General features: G+C 42.5%; 1 pseudogene; it reads right to left on the bottom strand.

Annotated features, from left to right (window-relative positions):
- Window positions 1–734: 734 nt before the first annotated feature.
- On the bottom strand, window positions 735–3879 carry LOC148031020 (uncharacterized; annotated as a pseudogene).
- Between the last annotated feature and the right edge of the window lie 3316 nt (window positions 3880–7195).

Below are 7195 nucleotides of genomic sequence, written 5' to 3'. Positions count from 1 at the left end.
TCACATGGGCCTATCTAGCATGGAGAGGTTGAAGCGGCGGTGTATGGCCTCTCGGTGTGGCATGTCACCCCATCCCTCAAGGGGCACCGAAGAGCTATCCCCAATGAGAATCTGCCCATGTGTAGATCGCAAATGGGCAACACCATTCGTTGAAGGAGTCATATGTCGTCCATCCTAAAGCAATCAAGGCAGAATAAAATGCACCGAACCGTGGCAGTAATAACTGGGACAACAATGTTATCGCCATGTCTTCAGAAATGATCACCTTTCCCACATTTTGCATCTAGAGCTGTCTCAACTTGTTGACGTGCTCCCACATTGAAGATGACTTGTTCGGACTCAAAGTCTTCATCTAAACCTCCAACAAAACCCTCTTCATGACGGTCATCTGGTTGTCATACATTTGGTCGAACTCCATCCATATCTCCCTAGCCACCATCAAGTGCTCTGTGTGGGCAATCACGGCTATAATACATGAAAAAATGAGAAAGGAACGGATACGGGCATTAAGCTTATCCCATATGAGAGAGTCTAAGGGGAATTGAACCCTGACACTAGCCATATGCGGCTATCACCACGAGACTCCCCGCCCACCCTCCCTTGTTAGTAAGAATACAATTGGAAAAAAAAAACATGACCACATAATCAAATATTAAGAGTTGGATACATTACCAAGTGTTGGAAATAATAAGCATCCCTCGAAACTGGTTGATTCGTAGGTTTTTTGGCTAATGCTAGTAAACCTCATCATCATCTTCGAGATTGATCGTCAATAGAATCTCATATTCATTATCCTTGTTGACTTCTTCAATCTCCTCCGTTGTTAAACCTGTATTGATGTTCATTTCTACCACATGCTTGGTGTCTATTGTTTCCTCCTCTTCTGTCTATAGTGCCGAAGTGCAGATCATTGTCATTCTGAACATCAACAAGGTCATGGTGATCAGAAAGAAGAACTCTATGACTGTTCGACATTGATGCATTTTGATCGAAAGGCAAAATCGATTCATCTCGATCATCAGCCGCTATGTCAGTGCTATCAAATAAGCATCGACCTCTAGGCTCTTGACATGCACAACTTGCCACCATGGATGAGCATCTGCATTCTTGTAGAAGAATGCTTGTTCAACATGAGCTGGAAAAATATATGGCCCCTTTGAAGACCGTATTAACTTGGAGGAATCAATAGACTAGAATCCGGATGGCTCTTGTCTCATTAAGGCATTACTACCTTTGTACTCTGCTCCTCGAAACCAATCCACCTTCAAACCCATCTATTAAGACATGTGAATTGAAGCCTTAGAATTATGTATAAATTCAAGAAGTCTAGATGTCATGATTACACAATTCAAGAGAGTGTTTTTATTCACTTGCTTGAAGATACGATATGATACTTCATAAATGCCTACTATGGTTCCCACGTAGCCAAGTTCACCGTCGACAAGATTTGTGTCTCTTGAACTTGCATGTGATACTTGCTTGAAAGAGGCAACAATGCAGGAATCTTGACTGAGACGTAAGTCATCAATATTCTTCACCCTTAGTTGTTGTCCATATGTCCACATGTTTATATACATGTGACCCTGAACCAACAAATAAACCATAAAAAAGTAACTGATATAAAATCCACTTGTTTAGTTCAGAGTTCTCGAAACTTTTATTAAAAAAAGGTTACATGTCATTCACACCCAATCATAAACTCTCTCTGTTCATTTGAGATAGGCTCATGATTTCTAATTGTCCGTTGCATACGGGTGTATATCCAATCCATGAAAGAAGGCGCATCCTCGTCTTCATTTACATCATCTTGATCTCCTCTTTCTACGTTTGCCAACTCGTCTACTTGCAAGTTCTGCATCGTACTCATCAATGAATTGTTGCAGCTATTGTAGCCTATGAAAGTAGATATATCCAATTTGTCTTGGACCTTGAGGCAGAAGGGACTCCCTGACCAGACAATATCTCGTTTGACATGGTAGAAGAAGACAATTGTCCATGCACGTGGAGCCTCCTCATCAGTTGCCTCTAGGTATTCAGAGACATAATACATGCATTCCTCAAGCGCACATCCCTTGGCCATGGAACCCTTTGGTTTTTCCCTTTGGCATACATAATTTTTTAAAACTCCCATAAATCTCTTGACTCAAAACATCCATCAAGTGCTCACAACAGTGGGGATCTCTTTCTCGTCCACTACATGGATTAGAACATGAACCTGGATATCAAAAAAGGACGTTGGAAGCTCCTTCTCCATTAAACAGAGAAGTTCTATGCATTCACGCTTCTTTTGTGGAATGGACCCTTTGCCAATTTCTTTAGATATAATCCATATGTAGAGGAAAAAAATATATTAGACATGTTTTTGAATGTTTTTGTATTGCAAATTAACGAGCAAACGAATACCTTGTAAGTGACCCAAGACGGTAAATGATATCGCGGATGCCTCTTATAGTGCATCCATCAATAATAAGGGGTAGGACATGCTGCACATATGAATCCATGATAAGCTCGATGAACGAAACAATGAAGGTATTCAAAATTACTTTCAAAGATTGAGAGAGATTTACCTTCAAAAAAGTATACCAATCATGTGTTTTTAGGCCAGACAAGCTCTTGTCATCTACTGTGAACATGTTTCGACAAGACAGGCCATACCCTGTAGGCATATGAATAGATTGAATACATTGATTGAGAGTTTGCATCTCTTCCAATGTGAGCGCCCATGGGGCAGGATCATAAGTTTTCTCGCCTGTAGTTTCATCAAGTTGTGGCCATAGATTGGGCTTCGAGTTTTGGTTCATTAAGTCATCTCTTGCTACAATTGTGTCTTTCAAACCAACGAGGTGTTGCCATAAGGAATGACCAATGTTCTTGATTATATGCACAGGATCAAGAAGATGACAAATCCTCAAATCCTTCCATTATTCTAAAGCATACCATATCGAGGGACTTAACGCCAAAGAACGTTTTCCTCTAACTTGCATTTGGACATCATCGCTCTCATCGCCGCTTATGATTTCCAACTCCGGATTGATAGTGGGTCCAACAGTCCACTTTTGATACCAATCCATTGGTGTCATTTGCATGGGACATCTTCCATTCTCCACCTTTCCATTAAAATGCATGGCTTGTCCCCTACTTCGTAAATGAATTGCAAGCAAAAATCATCTATGGAGAAGATAGATATTTTTGTTTAGACTTTTGCTATATGTTGATCTCAACCAATCACCGCACAAAGGACAAGCTTTATAACCCTTGGGAGACATCCCTACAAAAAAAAAAAATTAATTGAACAACCTGCTTGACAAACACCATAAAAACACACAAGACAATGTGTATATATTGAACCACATACCTGAGCAAAAACCATATCCTAGAAAGTTGTGGATAGTCCATGTTACAATTTCGTGAACGACGAATTGTCTTTGACCACTGCTTTTGGACATATCCATGACATCAATCCCTCTCCATAAATCTTGAAGATCATCAATGAGAGGGGCCAAATAAACATTAAGGTCTTTAACTTCACGTTTTCCTGGAATTAAGAGGGAGAGTATTAAATGCTCCTTAATACTGAGATAGGGGGGCATATTATAGTTAATAGCTACCACCTGCCAAGTAGACCATTTACTTGATCTCATGAAGAATGGATTCACACCATCCAATCCTATGCCCATCTTAATATTGTGTGGTTCTTTTGCAAAATCTGGCCAGTGTAAATCAATGTGCTCAAATGTAGGACTATCGAATGGAATTCACATTACTGCATCTTTGCTCTTCTGCTCCGCTCCCCAAGACATAAGCTTAGCTAGTTTCAAACTTTGAAACATATGTTTTATACATGGAGCCAAGGGAAAATGCCTTAATACCTTTCGACATTTTGGGCACACACCACAAGGAAAGAGAGGTATAGCGACGACGGGTAGTGATGCAGGTAGTGGCATCGCTATTTGCGTCGCAAATAGGGACGAAACCCGAGCGCGTTTCATTTCGCGCATTTTTGTGAGACATTTCGAGAGGAAGAGCGAGAGAGAGAGTAACTGTTTTGCATAGAGGGTGAGAGAGGGAAAGGAAGAAGGCTTGCCACCGTCGCCGCCGCCATTTGCGAAGGAGAGGAGGAGCCTTCATCGTGAAGAGGAGCCTCCAAACCCTCGCCATATCTTTACGGTGAGTCCATTCTCTCCTTCTTTTTCTTGTTTAGGGTTTAATTCTCTCCTTCTTTTGCTTGTTTAGGAGAGGAAATGAGAGAGAAAGAGAGGGAGAGGGAGAGGGAGGGAGAGAAAGAGAAAGAGAGGGGGAGAGAAAGAGAAAGAGAAAGAGAGGGAGAGGGAGGGGGAGGAAATGAGAGAGGGAGAGAAAGAGAAAGAGAGGGAGAGGGAGAGGGATGGGGAGGAAATGAGAGAGGGAGAGGGAGGGAGAGTGCATTCTCTCTCTCTTTTACTTTTGCTTATATGATTTGTGTATATATATTGAGAGAGGGAGAGGAAATGCGAGAGAAAGAGAGGGAGAGGGAGAGGGAGGAAATGGGAGAGGGAGGGGGAGGGAGGGAGAGAAAGAGAAAGAGAGGGAGGGGGAGGGGGAGGGCGAGAGAGAGAAAGAGAGGGAGGGAGAGGGAGGAAATGGAAGAGGGAGGGGGATGAAATGAGAGAACGAGAGGGAGGGAGAGTGTATTCTCTCTCTTTTTTATTTATTTTTTGTATAATTTGTATATAATGAGAGAGGGAGAAGAAATGAGGGAGAGGGAGAGGGAGAGGGAAATTAAAGAGAGGGAGAGGGAGGAAATGGGAGAGGGAGGGGGAGGAAATGAGAGAGGGAGAGGGAGGAAGAGAGAGGAAATGAGAGAGGGAGAGGGAATGAGAGATGGAGAGGGAGAGGGAGAGGAAGGGGGGGGGGAGACGAAAACATAATAGGGAAATGAGAGAGGGAGAGGGAGGGAGAAGAAATGAGAGAAGGAGAGGAAGAGAGCAAAAGGAAATGAGAGAGGGAGAGGAGAGAGAAAAAAAGAGAGAATGAGAGGAGAGAGAAAAAGAGATAAGATGTTAAACATAATAGGCAAAGAGAGAAAAAGAGGGTGTGGGTGAGGGTGAGGGCGAGGGAGGGAGAGGAAATGAGAGAGGGAGAGGAAGAGAGAAAAGGAAATGAGAGAGAGAGGAGAGATAAAAAAAGAAAGATCATTAAACCTAATGGAAAAATAGAGAAAGAGAGAGTCAAGGTGAGGGAGGGAGAGGAAATGAGAGAGGGAGAGAAAGAAAGAAAGGGAAATGAGAGAGGGAGAGGAGAGAGAAAAAAATGAGAGAGGGAGAGGAGAGAGAAAAAGAGAAAAAGATTATTAAATCTAATAGAGAAAGAGAAAAAGAGAGGGTCAGGGTGAGGGAGGGACAGGAAATGAGAGAGGGAGAGAAAGGGAGAAATGTAAATGAGAGAGGGAGAGGAGAGAGAAAAAGAGAGAGAGAGGGGAGAGAGAAAAATCATTAAATCTAATAGGGAAAGAGAGAAAAAGAGGGTGAGGGCGACGGAGGGAGAGAAAATGAGAGAGGGAGAGGAAGCGAGAAAAGGAAATGAGAGAGGGAGAGGAGAGAGAAAAAAAATTGAGAGAGAGAGAGGAGAGAGAAAAAGAGAGAAAGATCATTAAACCTAATGGGAAAAGAGAGAAAGAGAGGGTCAGGGTGAGGGAGGGAGAGGAAATGAAAGAGGGAGAGAAAGAAAGAAAGGGAAATGAGAGAGGGAGAGGAGAGAGAAAAAGAAATGAGAGAGAGAGGAGAGAGAAAAAGAGAGAAAGATCATTAAACCTAATGGGAAAGAGAGAAAGATCATTAAACCTAATGGGAAAGAGAGAAAGAGAGGGTTAGGGTGAGGGAGGGAAGAAAGAGAGAAAGGAAAATGAGAGAGAGAGAGGAGAGAGAAAAAATGAGAGAGGAGAGGAGAGAGAAAAAGAGAAAAAATCATTAAATCTAATAGAGAAAGAGAGAAAGAGAGGGTCAGGGTGAGGGAGGGACAGGAAATGAGAGAGGGAGAGAAAGAGAGAAAGGAAAATGAGAGAGGGAGAGGAGAGAGAAAAGGAAATGAGAGAGAGAGAGAGGAGAGAGAAAAAGAGAAAAATCATTAAACCTAATAGGGAAAGAGAGGAAGAGAGGGTTAGGGTGAGGGAGGGAGATGTTGTAACGTAGACAAAATGGAAAACGAAGAAGGTCCTGTTGTTCAAGATCGCGAGGGGGTATCTTAATCAGTGTGTCCCATGTCCTTGCTCTCAATGCAAGCTGGCAATTAGACGAAAACGCCGATTGTCTATAGAACACGTATGACGATTTGGCGAGTTTCAATCTAAGATCATTGATCAGGTGATTGCAAATTTTTAGCAAACGATAATTCGAAGTTAATATCAATCATGCATTGTACTCGCAAGCTAATTGAATACCATATACAATAAGATCGGGTCTCGCTGGTAAATTTTCTATCCAGGGAGGTGATGTCTCATCCCAAGGAGGAGAGCATCCTTTGTGGCCAATTAGAAGAGTACGTGGGCATGCGATGGATGGAGTGCAGGAGCCAATCCACCACTTGCAAGGCCAATCTATACCATCAATGCCAGAGGAGACAAGCAACCTTCCAGACCTACCTACAATCTTGGAGCCTGAGATGGAGGCAATGATTGACGCATTGATTCCCATGGATGTTGAGACTTCTGATCCGCTTAGAGAGGAAGCATCCATACCATTATATGATGGGTGTCGAGTATCTCGGCTGAAGACACTGCTTGCACTCTTAAGTATGCAAGCAAAATACGGGTGGAGCGATACGAGTGTGATCGAGTTGTTCAGGTACCTTGTATATACGCATCGTTGATTTTTTTTGGCACTATTATTACAAATATTTGTGCTTTTTCAAGGTGTTTATAAATTTTTTCAGGTTATTGAAATATCATATATTACCACCTGCAAATACCATGCCTGAGTCTCGTGATGATGCATGACATGTTTTACGAAAGCTTGGCATGGACTACAATAACATCCATGCATACGAGACTATGGAGACATGTCCAAAGTGTGGTGCTCACAGGTATCGACAGGACTTGCAAGGGCAAACCATCCCTCAAAAAGTTCTCAGACACTTTTCGCATATCCCCCACATAAACCACATGTTTCGTACATCCAGCATGGCGAGCTTGACAATGTGGCATGTGCAGAATAGATCCACG

Source organism: Lygodium microphyllum, chromosome 9, assembly GCF_053477565.2.
Source record: "Lygodium microphyllum isolate KBCC chromosome 9, Lygodium_microphyllum_v1.1.10, whole genome shotgun sequence".
Classification (NCBI taxonomy): Eukaryota; Viridiplantae; Streptophyta; class Polypodiopsida; order Schizaeales; family Lygodiaceae; genus Lygodium; species Lygodium microphyllum.
Note: the sequence above shows the minus strand (reverse complement) of the source record. Positions and strands in the feature narration are given on the sequence as shown.